The sequence below is a fragment of the Giraffa tippelskirchi genome, chromosome 9, assembly GCF_054371585.1.
Source record: "Giraffa tippelskirchi isolate mGirTip1 chromosome 9, T2T-mGirTip1v1.2.pri, whole genome shotgun sequence".
Classification (NCBI taxonomy): Eukaryota; Metazoa; Chordata; class Mammalia; order Artiodactyla; family Giraffidae; genus Giraffa; species Giraffa tippelskirchi.
In genome coordinates, this window is record NC_137283.1 from 42957833 (window position 1) to 42974647 (window position 16815).

The following is a 16815-nucleotide window of genomic DNA, read 5'->3' on the forward strand; positions in this document are numbered from 1 at the left end:
TTTGTCCCTTAGTCTATGAGTGTTTCATAGATACTACCCCATCATTTTCACAAATTCTCCTCCTATCTAATTTTTCTTTAGGTTATGAAGTATAGTTAGTGCTGATTTTAAGGTTGATACATTTATTCTCCCTTGTGTGTTTTATTCAATTCATTGTTTTTGGAGGGGGTGTGCCACCTATAAGCAAGATGTTGGGGGAGGTGCTGTTGGGGTTCAGAATGAATGTGTGTTTAAGCTTCTTGTGAATGCACAAGAGAGAAAAAAAGTACTTTTTCTATGAATGTACTTTCATACAAAGTAGAAAATGATATGGACTGAAAGTAAAGTGTGAGTAGAGAGTACTGTGAGCATGTAGAATAAGAAATGGAATCCTGGAAGGCCTTCTAGAGGAAGTGGCCTTTGAAATAGACTGGGAAGTCTAGACTTTAAACTCTGTGAGGGTAGGCTCTGTGGAATCTCTTGGAACCATGGTATGTACAGTGCTGAGCATAGTCCTTAGCCTACAATAGGTGCTTCATAAATATTTATTTTTAAATTGGTAATTTGGAATTTGGACCTGTAAATATGATATTGAAAAAGTCTTACTTAAAAGCAAGGCATGATCATGGATGGAAATAGAATGGTAGATGAAAACAAGAATCATCTGTAAGAATCATATCTATCTACAAATGCATAAGAAGATATTTACCTGTTAATTCTAGCTCTTGCTACACACCAAATCATCCTAGTCACAGGCTGAGACCCTTTGTTGAAAATGAGAGTCTGAGATGGGAGTGTAGAACTTGTTCTATCCCCTTATCCAATCATGTCTGTTTAGCATTGATGGCTGGGTCATACACTTCTTGTGAGGACACTCTTGGAAAAGACAGAGGTGACAGAAGGGCAATGATATTCTTCTTTGAAATAGAATTTGATTAGCTTCTTTTCTGTTCAGGTGATGAGAAGAGCCCAACTAGAGAGGTTATAAAATCTCCTCATCATATTTGAAGGCTTGGATGCATTAGTAGAGGCAGTGGTGTTGTCATGGTGAAAGAATATTATCTTGCATCTGCCTGACCTAATCCCAGTTTCACAGATGCAAAATGGCAGAGACTGAATAGTCAAATAAGCAAGGGGGGAACAGCAGAGAGGTGATCTTTAGTATGGGCCACTGACCATTTTATTGGCATGTTCATTTTAGAGGGTTTTAAAAAATCACTTTGCATTTGCACAGGTTAAAGAGAAACCAAGAACTCCCATAATATGATGGGAATGCTTAAGGCTTAGACAAAAGTAAACAAAGACCAAACTGTTGAATTATGTAACAGAGATCTCCTTTTGCCTTTTTTTTAAATTAAAAAAATTTTTTATTGTATTTATTTGACTGTGCAGAGAAGGCAATGGCACCCCACTCCAGTACTCTTGCCTGGGAAACCCCATGGACGGAGGAGCCTGGTAGGCTGCAGCCCATGGGGTTGCGAAGAGTCAGACACAACTGAGCGACTTCACTTTCACTTTTCCCTTTCATGCACTGGAGAAGGAAATGGCAACCCACTCCAATATTCTTGCCTGGAGAATCCCAGAGACGAAGGAGCCTGGTGGGCTGCCGTCTGTGGGGTCGCATAGAGTCGGACACGACTGAAGCGACTTAGCAGCAGCAGCAGCAGCAGCAGCTGGGTTTTAGTTGCTGCGCAGGCTTTTCTCTAGTTGTGGTAAATGGGGATTACTCTCTAGTTGTGGTGCGCAGGCTTCTCATTGTGGTGGCTTCTGTTGTTGCAGAGCACAAGCACATGAGCTCAGTAGTTGTGGATCCCAGGGTCTAGAACACAGCCTCAGTAGTTGCATGGGCTTAGGTGCTCCATGGTATGTGGGATCCTCTAGGATAGGATCAGGGATCGAAGCCATGTCTCCTGCATTGGCAGTCAGATACTCCCACTGAGCCAGCAGGGAAGCTCCTCTCCTTTTGCTTTGACTGTTGATATGATGTCTGGAGCTGATGTGGCTATTTTGCTACAGTGATGCAAAGTATAAAGATAAGAGTAAAGAAAGAGTGAAAGAATATGGGTCCTAGATGGCATCATTAAGCGGCACAATTAATGCCAGTGACCACCTACTTCCAGACTTCTTATTTTGTGAAGGAAAAGCTCTACTGGTTGTGACCGGTAGAAACCAGTTAGGTTTCTGCTGCTTTTGAATTGAAGTATAAATGCCACAGTGAGGGGAGAATGTCTATGGCAGATCTTCTCTTTATCTAAGGGATTTCTGTGACAAGAGAACACTTGAAAACTACCTGAATCCCTCTTACAGATGGTTCTAGGCAACTCCTTGCTATCAACGAAAGGCTTCAGGCTCAGTTGTGATCATCTTTATATGCTATTCATGTTAGATCAGAGGGCTTCAGTTGTACCTATTATTTTACCTAGCCAAAATCTTAAGTTACATATAGTGCTATATTTGGTGTTTGCTGTATAATTAGCATCTTATTTTATGCACTACTCCAAGTTTCTATGTGGTCTAGCAATTCATCATCTTTGGTAACAGCAGATATCTCCCAATCATCCTGGTGCTTTATCCATTGGCAGAGCCAATCATTAATGCTGTCTCTCCAGAATGGAAAACCAGTAGAGGTGTGGGATCTTGACTAACAGTTCCCAAGTTGCACTTATTATCAGAATCACCTTAGAGGAACTTACAACCACCAACAACAAAAAGCCCAGATAACAAAATCCAAATGTAGAAATTCTGATTTAGAGTATTCCAAGATGGAGCCTATATTTTTAAGTGCTTTCCTGAATATTTGCATGTTTGTCAGGATTGGGCAGTTCTGGGGATAATTCCATGATCCAGTTCTTTCTGTCAAAATAAACTAAGAGAAAAGTATAATCAGAGCCAATCTCTCTAAGCATCATATCAAGAACAGGGGTCAAAGAAATCTGGCAGTTGAGGTATTTAACTGTGACTCAGCTGCTGTTGCTATTTAATTTAATCTAGAATATTCTGAAGTTGACATCTTATTTTTTGCTGTTACTGAGTTTTGAGTGATTCTTAACTTTCCATCTTTAGTCACCCTCCTAACAAGTGATCTGGGGTTTCAAGGTGTAGATTCAAACTTTTGTTCAAGTGTTTTAGTAATCATTTCCACTAGATCTTTAATTTTTATAGAGCTGTTTTCTCTCAAGAGGCAATGTGAAGTCTTCTCTTTTTTCATAAAAACAGCCCTTTCCATTCTTTCTTTACTTTGTCCAAAACTGAGATGACTATGAAGCTCATATGTCTATCATTAATTTAAGATAGTTTGCCTTCTGGAAAGGTCCAAGTTTATGTCAGATGCCCCAGGAGCCAAGTTTTACCCCATCCAGTCTGTAGCCCAGGACATTTAGCTGCAAATAAAGTCTTTTTACAGTGGTCTCATTCTAGGTAGGTTTACCCAGTCTTGGTGCCTTTAGAGAGTCTTTTTGAAGGGACCCAAATTAATATAATAAGCAAGATGAAAAAAGCAAAGCATTTTAAAAGAACATGTGTGTTTATAGATTTTCCTGGCAGGCAATGCTTCAAAAAAAAAAAAAAAAAGAATGGGATATTTCCAAAAGTAGTGAGTATCCCATCAATAGAAGAGGTGTCCAGATATAGATGAAATAACCATGTGGAGATTTTCATGTAGAGATTTCAATATTACGGAAAATATTTGGCATGTGATATATAAAGCCTTTATAAGGTACACATTATGTTGATTTTTTTCCACATGATCAAATATGGTGCATTTAGGTACATGTGATGGTTGGGAAAATTATTCTTTGCTAGTGCTAGATGGACTTTTAGGGTATTGTGGTAGAAGGATTTTGGCTTTGTTTTGTAGTCATGGGTAACTACGTGGTTAATACGGACCTTAGATAATCTCTAGCCAGGATGGTCTCATGTTTCAACTTGTGTGCCAGCTTCGACTGCCTGTTAAGGGTTGTCTAAACTTCCTTTTGAAGAAGGATTCTTATAACTGGACTTACAGGAATGAGTGCTTTGCTTGGTTAGTGATGTCTGTCTTGGGCTTTGATTGCAGGGATGTGACATGTATACTATGTATCTGGTGGCTTAGTCGGTAAAAAATCCACCTGCAATGCAGGGGACTGGATTTCGGTCCTAGGTTGGGGAGATTCCCTGGAGAAGGAAATAGCAACCCACTCCAGTATTCTTGCCTGAGAAATCACATGGACAGAGGAGCCTGGAGGGCTGCAGTCCATGAGGTTGCAAGAGTCAGACATGACTTAGCAACTAAACCACCACCACCACCGTTCCTATAGGTGTGAGGGATTCATTTTACCTTTTGGGGAATTGAGGTTGGAGAGGTCAGAAGGATTGCTCAAAGATAAAGTGACAGCCCAGAAATAAACCCTCACATATAGTCAAATAATTTTCTGCAAAGTGCTAAGACTATTCATTCAGGGTGAGGACAGTCTTTGCAACAAATGGTGCTGGGGAAACTGTATATCCACATGCAAAAGAATGAAATTGAACTGTTACCTTATTCTGTATAAAAATGAACTCAAAATGGATCAAAGACAGAGCTAAAACTGAAAAACAGATAAAACATAGGCGATGATGATGTTGGACTTGGCAATGCTTTCTTGGACAGGACACCAAAAACATAGGCAACAAAGAGAAAAATAGCTAACTTGGATTACATCAAAATTAAAAACTTTTATGCATTACAGGATGCTATCAACAGAGTGAAAAGGCAACCAGAGAATGGGGGAAAATATTTACAAATCATATATTTGATAAGATGTAATATTTAGAACACACTGAGAAGTCCTACAACTTAACAACAAAAAGCTCAAGTAACCTGATTAGAAAATGGGCAAGTAACTTGAATAGACTTTTCTCTAAAGACGATGTACAGATGGCCAATAAGCATATGAAAAGATGCTAAACATCAGTATTCATTAGTGAAATGGAAATAAAAATCACAGTGAACTATCACCTCAGACCCATTTGGATGGCCATTGTTTAAAAAAACCCAGAAAATAATACGTGTTTGTAAGTAAATGGAGAAATTGGAACCCTTGTGCATTGCTGGAAGGAATATAAAATGATACAGCTGCTGTGGAAAACAGTGATGTTCCCTCCAAAAATTAAAAATGGAATTACTATATGTATCCAGCTATTCTACTTGTGGATATATACTCTGAAGAATTAAAAGCAGAGACTCAAGTATTTGTACACTTATGTTCATGGCAGCATTATTGTAATAGCCAAAATGTGTAAGCAGCCCAAATGTCTATTGATGGATGAATGGATTAAAACAAAAGTAGTGTATACATACAATGGAATATTATTCACCCTTAAAAAGGAAGGCGATTGTGACACTTGCTATATATAACATATATGAACCTTGAAGGCATGCTAAGTGAAATAAGTCAGTCACATAACAACTGCTGCTGCTAAGTCACTTCAGTCGTTTCCGACTCTGTGTGACCCCATAGATGGCAGCCCACCAGGCTCCGCCGTCCCTGGGATTCTCCAGGCAAGAACACTGGAATAGGTTGCCATTTCCTTCTCCAATGCATGAAAGTGAAAAGTGAAAGTGAAGTCGCTCAGTCGTGTCTGACTCTTCGCAACCCCATGGACTGCAGCCTACTGGGCTCCTCCATCCATGGGATTTTCCAGGCAAGAGTACTGGAGTGGGGTGCCATTGCCTTCTCCACACATAACAACTAATACTGTATAATTCCACTTATAGGAGATATCTAGAGTAGTCAAAATCATGGAAATAGAGAGTACAATGCTGGTTGCCATGGGCTAGGGGGAGGGAGGAATGAGGAATTATTTTTTAATGAGTATGAAGTTTCAGTTTGGGAAGATGAAAAATGTTCTGGGGATGGATGGTGGTGATGGTTATACAATAATGTGCATGTACTTAGTGTCTTTGAACTGTACACTTACAATGGTAAATTTTGTGTTATACATTTCATAATAATAAGAAACCAGGGACATGACAGAGATTAAGTTTCTAGTTCTCAGATGTGATTTGTTGCCTTGCTTGCTGTCACAGTTCTATTTATTCAGTATATTTTGTGGAGTATCACTATGTGCCAGGCAGTGTTCTAGATGTTAGAAATAGGTTGCTGTTGTTCAGTCGCTAAGCCATGTCCGACTCTTTGTGACCCCATGGACTGCAGCATGCCAGGCTTCCCTGTCCTTTGCTCTCTCCTGGAGTTTGCTCAGATTTATGTCCATTGAGTCGGTGATGCTATCTAACCATCTCATCCTCTGTTGCCCACTTCTCCTGCCCTCAGTCTTTCCCACTGTTAAGGTCTTTTCCAGTGAGTTGGCTCTTCTCATCAGGTGGCCAAAGTATTGGAGCTTCAGCTTCAACATCAGTCTTTCCAATGAATATTCAGGGTTGATTTCCCTTAGATTGACTTTAGTTTGATTTTTTTTGCAGTCCAAGGGACTCTCAAGAAGCTTCTCCAGCACCACAATTTGAAAGTATCCATTCTTTAGCACTCAGCCTTCTTTTTGGTCCTGCTCTCACATCCGTGCATGACTACTGGAAAAACCATAGCTTTAACTACACGGGCCTTTGTTGGCAAAGTACACTGTCTAGGTTTGTCATAACTTTCTTTCCAAGGAGCAAGTGTCTTTTAATTTCATGACTGTAGTCACTGTCCACAGTGAAATGAAGTGAAGAAAAGTATTCATAGACAAGGGATTATCAGTTGTTTCCAATGCTTTAAGTAGATCAGGTAATATGAAAACTGAAAATTGACCACTGTTTTTATCAAGATCACTGATGACCTCAAGAAAAAAAAGAGTTAAGAACTCTTTTGGAGAAATGATGGGGGAAAAACTTGATTATAATTGGGGTCCATTGTCTTACACAACTTTTTAAAGAAATTCTGCTGAAAAGGAGAATGGAGAGAAATTGGGACAGCAGGTAGAGGAGGAAGTAGGGATTGAGAGAGGGTGTTTCTGAGATGAAAGATATGACAACTCATTTGTTTCCTGATGGATATGGCTTGGTACAGAAAGCACTGCTGGAGTGGTGTCCTCAAATAGGAGAGAGGCGAGGAGATTTGGTGCACAAGAGGAGGGGCTGCCATAGATAGGCCTGTGAACAGGGTGCCCAGCATTATAGGAGAGATGTTGCAAGTTCATGGGTAATTGAGGTGGCAGCAGGTCAAGAAAGCTCTCTTCTGCAGCTTCAGTTTTCTGGTTGAAATGAGTAGGAAGACCATCACTGAAAGTAAGGATGGAGGAAGGAGTTGCTGGAACTTTGAAGAAAGAGAAGGTATGAAGTATTTGCTAAGGAGCCTAGGAAGATGAATATATCAAATCAGGAAAGAATGTTATCACTCTAGAAGAGGCTGAGGGAATAGCAGTTTTTTGCTGTTGAAGACCTTGGTTTCCAGAGTGCACAGTGATGGAATTTTGGGCATTTGAGTGGGGAGAGAGATGTATTCCGATGAGGGGACAGAGCTGTGGTGAGATTAGAACCTCATGTAAATCATCTGAAGAGATCAGTTGGATAGTTTTTTTGTCCCTCTCTTTCTTTTTCTTATTTTTTTTTCCTTTTTTTCCTCTCCTCCCCTACCCTCCTTTTCTTTCCCCCTCCCACTCCTCTCTGCTTTTCAGCTTTGAGACACTAAGGAGAATCTGCTATTGAATTTATTTTCTGTAACTGGCTGACACATTAAAAAAAAAAGTAGTGTGAATACAGATCTCCTTTTCTTCATTGAGATGGGGTAAGGGCATTAAGCAAATCATCCAGTTCTTTAAGAATATTGACAATGAGGTGGTGAGAAGAAATTTCCGTGTTTTTTTTTTTTTTTTCGTTGAAAGAAAAACATTGCCTGTGAACATGTTGAAATAATGGCCTATTTTAAGTGTGAGCATTGTGGGATTTTCCTTGGCATAGTCAAACAAAATCATGCAAAACTTTCAGTACTTGAAAAGTGTTTCCTTATTAATTGCTTGTGTTTAGTTAATGTTTTCTGATTTTCTCTCTTTTTTAGCCTTGGGGACTGATGGTTAAGAAACAGAAGGAAATTGACACACATGGAAGTGGTTTTTTTCTTCTGCTGTTGTCCCAGTTTCTAGGTGGTTTCAGAGGGATTGCAGGTGTAAATTGGCCTAGTTTGGTAGTCAATTATCATGTAAAATAATTTCTGAATTGTTTAACAGGCAGATTATAGGTAATTTTCACATACAAAAATAAGACAAAAAAATTAGCTTCTGTTTCCCATGTGTTTAGTATTTCAAGAACAAATTTATAACTCAGAGCAATTTGAACTTTAGCTCCATTTTTGAAGTTTACATTTTTAGGCATATCTCACTTTATATCAAAGGTGATATGCTGGTAGTTTAATTTCCCTATATAAACAATTTTATGTCTTTTAATTGCAGTTGGTTAGGTGTTTGTATTAAGAATGTTTCAAGGACACATTTTCCATAAGCATGTATTCATGCTTTAAACTTTTATTTGTTCATTCATATTCTATTTCCTGAGAGGTGATTAACCATGAAAAGATGGATACAGACAGAGTTAAAAGAGCACAAGTTGAAAGGGAACCCTTAAATGCGGTTGTGGTAGGAGGAGAACTTCTCAGCAATGAGCCCTGAAGCTGTCGTTTTATTTATATTCCTTGAGGAATATAAATGAGGGTGTGGGAGGACGTGCAAAACTGCATGCATCAGAGATGGGAGGGGCGTTTGTATTGACCAGCAGTACAAATATGCTTTAGAATCAGACCAACCTGGGATTCCAGTCTGAGCTCTTTCATTTATTTGCAGTGGGATCTCTAGTCAGCTGCCCAACCAAGCCTTCAGTTTTCTCCTCTGTAAAATGAGGGCAATAATATTGTTTCCTATAGTGCTGCTATGAAGAATAAATGAGATAATGAATATGTAGCATTTAGTACAGGGGCTCATCAACTTGGGGGAACAGTTTTGCCTTCCAAGGGGGCATTTGGCAATGTCTTAAGACATTTTTGATTGACCTGTCTTGCGGGGGTGGAGGACTGTTATTGATCTCTAGTGAGTAGAGGCCAGAGATGCTGCTAAACATCCTGTGATGTGTAGGACATGCTCCCCCCGCCCCATAGCCGTTATTTGGTTCCAATGTTAACAGTGCTGGTGTTGAGGAACCCTGATTTCAACAGAAAGCCTGGCTCGGAGATAAGGCTTCAAAAATGTTGCTTCTCATCATCATCATGATCATCATTTGTTAACACAGAAATTTTCTGTTCATCATTATTTTTTTTTTCCCTTGAATATGTTTCCTGCTCTCTTCCCTTCCTAACCTTGGTGGGTGAATTTATCTCTTTACTTCAAGCCTAGACTTCTGTCCTAGTCTTTTCAAATACTTCCCCAAATGTCTTCTGATATGCACACTCAAATCAAACTAAGGTTTCTTAATTATTTATCTCCCATCCTTCTTTGACCCTTCTTGTTGAGTAAGTGTGGTGGGTAATTGTGTGTTCTAGAGTCAGCTTCCTTGGGGTTGAAGTTGAAGCACCACCACCACTTGGTAGACGTGTACCTGAGACAGAATGATTTTCTGTGTCTCAGTTTTCTCATTTATAAAACAAGGATTATGTTGTACCTTCTCATAGGATTGTTGTGAGCATTAAATGAGATGAGCCGTCTAAAGCTCTTGGCTGAATACATGGCACAAAGAAGGTGCTTCATATATATTATTTCATGAGCGAATAGAAACCACGCTAGGTTATTTTGCTTTTTCATCTCTGTGTGGTTGGACTTTTGTTTAAATTCATGAGAGATAAGCTGTTTTGATAAGTAATCAGTAGCACAGAAAGGTCTCTACTGAGTAATCAGGTAGGAGAAGTACAGGAATCGTGCAGTGTCCAGTACAGATACCTACTTTGAAATGTGGGCTGTGTGAATTGGGATGTTCTTTAAGTGTGACATAGTGAGTACCAAAAAAAAAAGTTGTAGCGTATGTCATCAGTTTAACTGAAGAATATTTGATTTAAAATATTATGTTAGTTTCAGTGTGTATATCATAATGATTTAATATTTTTGCAGATTATGCTTTATTATAGGTTATTACAAGATAATGATTATGCCTGTGCTATGTAGTATATCCTTGTTGCTTATCTTTTTCATACATAGCAGTTTGTATCTGTTAATCCAAGGCTTCCTTAATGGAGGTATGTCTGGCAGAATCAGAGTGCCCTATTGCAGTGGAGATGTCCCGTACCTGTTACTGGCACACTGTGGATATAGTCTTGACTAGGAAAGAATGGTAGCCTGTCTCTGAGCCCCACTCAACTGGCCTGTTCAGTGAAGTACAATACAGGGGGCATGTGGATGATTTTGAGCTCTTTTTGAAATTTGAAATTATTTGAAGAAAATATTTTCTGTTTAAATGTTAAGTGTATCTGGAGAGTAATTTCACGTGGCTGCCTTTGTTTCCAAAATAGAAGGTATTGAGCTTATGTGGGAGTTACTGTTCTCTGCTGCTTTTGTGATTTACTCCAGTGATCTGGAATAAAAATGTGTAGTTTTCATACACACGCGTGCAAAATCACTTTCTACTTAATTGATTGCATTTGAGGGTAATCTTATTTTATAGGCTGGATACTCTGCTGCCTTTTAAAGACTCATTGGAACCAGTGTACTGTGCAGTCCAAATATTCTCATGTGGCTATTTTTAATACAATATGTTCTCCCATTTGATACCTTTTTTGAGGCCTAAGGTGTGAAATGATTAAATCTATTTAAAGGTGAAAATCAATGGCAACCGTGTTCATAATATGGCTCTGCAGGTGTTGATCTCTTCATTTGTATTTGAAAGTTTCTACATGCTACTTAAGAATTCAGTTGTCAGGCTGAAAAATTGACAAATGAGATGATAATCTATTATAAATAAGTCTTTGAATTTGGAAGTTAGGGCGGCAATCTCAAGATTATAAAGTTGCAAATATAAATTGCCTTGGGCCAACAGGTTTGTTTTATGATGGTTTCTGGTGTTTCCACTTTACAGACATTTTGGAAAATGCAGACAAATTTATCAAAGAAAATTTAGAAAAATTTTAAAAAATTAAAAAAAATTCTCTTCCATTTAGTGGTCATTATTGTTTATGTTTTAGTGCTTTCCTTTTTGGTCTTTTTCTATGCATATGACCTGTCATAGATGTGGAGTCATGTTTTACTCATTTAGCAAAAATATATTGAATTCTTACTGGGTAGCAGGCACTGGATTTGACACTGAGGATACAGTGGTGCCTGAGACTGACCTGCCTCAACTGGCCTAGATAGTAAACAAATCATTTACAGTTTAGCATATTAAGGGATTTGATGGGAGAAATACAGGGTGCTGTGGGAGCATTGAAGTACCCTTGAAAAATTAAATCTAGGGGAAACCAGTTGATCTGTTGCCTCCTGAATGATATTTTAGAAACGGCCTCCTGTTTATTGTGACTTCTTTATTTACTACATTTTTCAGCCATTCTGATTCTACTACAGTCCCTCTATTCTGCCCTACTGTTATACCCAGCCCACTGGTGAAGAAAGGACTTTCTTCTTTCAAATCATTTCTTTCCTGAGATCGAATGAGATTCTTTAACAAACAGTTAAAATTGGCTCAGCTTTACCCATTGGGAGGGATGGTTTCCTTTGTAATACCACTGTTACTATATCAGAACTTCTGGACTTTGGCAGTGAAAACACTATAAACTGTATTTTTTGTGGGGAACAAGAGACGTTTGAGAGAAAGAGTGATGTGAAAATTTTCTGAGCAACCTGGTTTGTTATCTGTTTTCCTTTGCTTTGCTTTCCTTTTGTTATTTGTTTTCCTAATAAATTTACCTCAAGCTCAGTGGCTTTAAGCAAGAGTCTCCAACAGGTTACAATCAGTGTGCAACCTGGGGCTGTGATCTCATCTGAATGCTTGACTAGGGGAGGATCTGCTTCCAAGCTCACCCATGAGGTTGTTGGCAGGATTTTCAGCTCCTTGCAAGGCTGTTGGACTGAGGGTCTCAGTTCTGTGTGGGCTATTGTAGGAGGTTGTCCTTGGTTCCTTGCCACTTGGGCCTCTCCATTGGGCAGCTCACACATGGCAGCTGGCTTCCCTCAGAGTGAATATGTAGGAGACATCAAGAAAGAGAGAGGATACAAACAAGGGAGCAGTTACAGTCTTTAATAACATAATCTCAGATATGACATCCTGTCTCTTTTGCTATACTTTATTCATTAGAAGAAAGTTGATAAGTGCAGCCTGTACTCTAGGGGAGGGAATTACACAGGACATGCATAACGTATTAGGAGTTGGGAGTCATTGGCAACCATTTTTAAAAGCTTCTTAACACAGCTTCCTTAATGGTTCTCTCCAAACTGATATTCCAACTGAATTCAGTATTTCCTCATTTTATGTTCCTCTACCATTCCCTGGTGGCTCAGACAGTATAGAATCTGCCTGCAATGCAGGAGGCCTGGGTTTGATCCCTGGGTCAGGAAGATCTCCTGGAGGAGGAAATGACAACCCGTTCCAGTATTGCCTGGGAAATCCCATGGACAGAGGAACCTGGTGGGCCATAGTCCATGGGCTTGCAGAAGAGTTGGACATGACTTAGCAACTAAACAGCAACAATAAACCATTATTGTCATCAGTGGACTGCCTTTCATCAATAACCTGTAAACCCAGAGGACAGGAATAAGCCTATCTGTCTTATTTATAGCTATGTCCCTAAGGCTTAAGTTTGTGGCACAAAATTATGTTCAGTACACATATGTTGCCAAGTTCTTTCTCCTGCTGGGTCTCCTGGACCCTACCCTGTTTGCCTGACCCTGGCCAAGTACCCTTGATCTTAGATCCAGTTCTTGCTTCTCTTCCCACTCCTTCAGATTCAGTGTTTTGGGCGTTCCTTTGGCCCCAGAGCTTACTTCTTCTTGCCACCATTCTCATTTTCTTGCCCTCTTTCCACACCTAGCCCTGCCTCCAGGGTCATGGCCTCCTCTTTACAGGAAGAGAGTTTGGAGTCTCTTTCTCAGAGGGAAATATTTTGGGGAGACGTTTCATACATCTTCTTTGTTGTGGGCAGATATATCCTGGTAACTTTGGGAATGTCCTGGGTCTCCTCCCTTAATGCAGGTACCAAGGAAGAATACCCAGGGATGACTGGTTTCATCTAATCTGAAAAAGGTAAAATATGAAGGTGACATTCTTAGTATTAAATAAATGCACAGTTAGAGTTTGGGAGGGCTTCCCTTGTGGCTCAGCTGGTAAAGAATCTGCCTGCAATGCAAGAGACGTGGGTTCTATCCCTGGGTTGGGAAGATCCCCTGGAGAAGGGAAAGGCTACCCACTCCAGTATTCTGGCCTAGAGAATTCCATGGACTGTATAATCCACGAGGTCACAAAGAGTCGGACACTACTGAGCGACTTTCACTTTCACTAGAGTTTGGGAGACTCCAGGTCTTCACACTTAATGATAACTATTATTACATTGAAACTGACAGAGTTCACTGTTAAATAAAAGAGATAACTGAGACTAGTCATTTTCAAAAGACATGTAGAAATAGGAACTTTCCTTATTATGTTGGTGGTTGTGACCTTTGCTCTGCTGATGTCTCTTATTTTTTACTCTTGATTCAAAACTTCCTGGTTTACTGTCTTTTTTCCCCTCCTGCTTCACAGAAGCCTTTTTTAAAATAAAGATTGTTAGTTTTGATGTGGACCAATTTTTAAAATCTCTACTGAATTTATTACAATGTTGCTTCCATTTTATGTTTCAGTTGTTTGGCCAGGAGGAATTGAGCCCTCACCCTGTGCACCAGAAGGCAAAGTCTTAACCACTGGATCGCCAGGGAAGTCCCCAGAAATCGTTTTAGGAAGGCGTTTAGTAGTGGAGTATGAATAGCAGGGATTGTGGAATTAGACTGCTTAGCTCTTATCAGTTTTATAACCTTGGGAAAATTTCTGTCAGTTTTCTCACCTATAAAATAGAGGTGATGATGGAACCTACCTTTAAGGAGAGGAATTAATGAAATGATCCACTCAAAGCACTTTATACATGGCCTGGCATGCAGTAAGCACTGAAATTTTAGCTTTGTTTGTTTGAAAACAAATGCTGAATGACCTTTGCACTGAAGTGGGGACATGAGACGTGAACTTGACTGAGTGTGTGATTACTTCAAAAAACTGAAACTGGGCAACTCTGCTTTAGACCAAAAGTCAGGAAACTAGGACCCAGGGGCCAAATCAGTACCACCTCCTATTTTCATACAGCCCATTAGCAAAATGGATTTTTCATTTTTAAATGATTGGAAAAGATCCAAAGAATAGTATTTCAGAAAACTGCCTTAAATACAAATATCTATTAAATTTATAAAATAAAAGCAAATGGAATTTAACAAAAATTAATTAAAAATAAAGTTTATACAGTAGATACATTAGTTTAGGCATATTCTCTGGCTGCTTCATGCTACAATGACCAAGTTGAATAGTTGCAACAGACTATCTGGTTGACAAGGAGCAAATATTTACTATCTGGCTCTTTACAGGAAAACTTTGCTGACTCTTGCTTTAGACCAGTATGCTACTGTCTGTGTGAAGCACGAAGTTGGGAGGGGAGAGTGAGGGGGGAAGGTGAAAACTTTGTGGTTAATCTGTTGAGTCTTAAATATGCTTTCATGCTATGGTGATGTCCCCAGTTATTCATATCTTATACTCAAATTTTGGAAGTAACAAATGCTAAGGTTGAATAGACTAAATGACTTTAAAATTTCCTCCTCTTTTTAGTTGATAGAAAATGACTCTATTAAAATAGCAAGTTATTGAATCTACTTCTTTTAAAATAATACACAATTATTAGTCTTATATATAGTTTTTTAGGTGTTAATATTTCAGTGTGACTTCCATGTAATTTTATGGGATCATTATGAATAAAATGTATTAGTTAAATGTCCATTTTAATATTAGGCTGAAAAATGTGGATGAAATGCTGGCCTGGTGCATAAAATAGACTTGCAGTAAATGAAGTTGCTTTTGCAGTTATCATATGAAATAATTTGGAAGGCACTTGCAAAGTCAATTTTAAAACTACAGTAAATTGGAACACTAAAAGGAATTATATTTCATATTGTCAAAGTGCAACACAAGTATTAAGTAGAATTGACATAGTATTAATAGCTGACTTAATATAAATTAGAATTTAATTTTCAGTTGCTGAATAATGATGTGAATTTTCTCTCCTTTTTCACATTGATTTTTCTTTATGTCAACCTGTCATGCCTTGGTTGCTAACATGTGGTCAGCCAAATATAGGTTATATGTAACCTTGTAAATTATAAGTTGGTAGCTTAGGGTATGATGTTTAACAGATTATAGCTGGATTCTGTCTCCTGTTCTGCTGTGTGGTTTTGCTCCAAAGTTGTTAGCTTCAGTTTCCTCATCTGTGCAATGGGTTCATTAGTAGAACCGGTATCATCAAGTTGATGTGATGATTAAATGAGAAAACATATGTTAAGAACTTGATAATAGTGCCTGAAATACAGTAAAAGCTTATTAAGTGATAGATGTATAGTTAGGATATAATTAACCTTAGCAATATTATTTAATATAACTAATGTCGATCAGTATAATTTGAATGTCCTGCCATCAGTGGGAATGTGGGAATATCATGGGTCTCACCTGTTTGGGGAGAAGGCAATGGCAACCCACTCCAGTACCCTTGCCTGGAAAATCCCATGGACGGAGGAGCCTGGTAGGCTGCGCGGGAGCCTGGTAGGCTGCAGTCCTTGGGGTCACTAAGAGTCAGACACGACTGAGCGACTTCACTTTCACTTTTCACTTTTGTGCTTTGGAGAAGGAAATGGCAACCCACTCCAGTGTTCTTGCCTGGAGAATCTCAGGGACGGGGGAGCCTGGTGGGCTGCCGTCTATGGGGTCACACAGAGTCGGACACGACTGAAGTGACTTAGCAGCAGCAGCACCTGTCTGGAGTCGTGCTGAAACTTGTAACTTGTATAGTCCTTAGAATTTGAAAGCATGGAATACCTCCTAGCCAGAGAAGTCTTCAGCTCATTTCCTTGGCTAGTAACTCTCTTACCCATCAAAAGAATCACATTCATGCTCCTTTCATTTTGGGCATCTTGCCAAATCTCTGTTGTTGTTGTTCAGTCACTAAGTTGTGTCCAACTCTTTGCAATCCCATGGACTGCAGCACGCCAGTCTTCTCTGTCTTTCACTATCTCCCAGAGTTTGCTCAAACTCATGTCCACTGAGTCAGAGATGCTGTCCAACCATCTCATCCTATACCGCCCTCTTCTCATGCCTCAATCTTTCCCAGCATCAGGGTCTTTCCTAGTGAGTTGACTCTGCATCAGTTGTCAAGTATTGAAGCTTCAGCTTTAGCATCAGTTCTTCCAATAAATATTCAGGGTTGATTTCCTTTAGGATTGACTGGTTTGATTCCTTGCAGTCCAAGGGATTTGCAAGAGTTTTCTTCAGCACCACAGTTCAATAGCATCAATTCTTTGGTGCTCAGCCTTCTTTATGGTTCAACTCTCACATACTGGAAAAACCATATCTTTGACTCTATGGGCCTTTGTCAGTAAAGTGATGTCTCTGTTTTTTAATAGGCTGTCTAGGTTTGTCATAGCTTTTCATCCAAGGAGCAAGCATCTTTTAATTTTGTGACTGCAGTCATCATCTGCAGTGATTTTGGAGCCCCTCATTTTGGGCATTTTGCCAAATCCCCATAATCCACACAGATTCCTACATTGCAAAGGATGGCATGCTTCATGTGAGACCAAAGGACTTAGTGGCATGGAAACTCCTTAGTACTTGCCCAGTTTCCTCAAACAATGGCAAACACA

General features: G+C 39.3%; 2 protein-coding genes across 7 annotated transcripts in view; one reads left to right on the plus strand and one right to left on the minus strand.

Annotated features, from left to right (window-relative positions):
• LOC145519898 (uncharacterized) overlaps nt 1-13328 on the minus strand; it is a 71320-nt gene extending 57992 nt beyond the window's left edge. Inside the window, exons 1-2 of the mRNA XM_081524954.1 lie at nt 11920-13328; nt 8730-8811 (exon numbers count right to left, since the gene is read on the minus strand). The gene's annotated coding sequence lies outside the window, so the exon portion shown is untranslated. The remainder of the gene's footprint in view (nt 1-8729; nt 8812-11919) is intronic.
• ERC2 (ELKS/RAB6-interacting/CAST family member 2) overlaps nt 1-16815 on the plus strand; it is a 957804-nt gene that overhangs the window by 86956 nt on the left and 854033 nt on the right. The gene's annotated exons all lie outside the window — the stretch shown is intronic.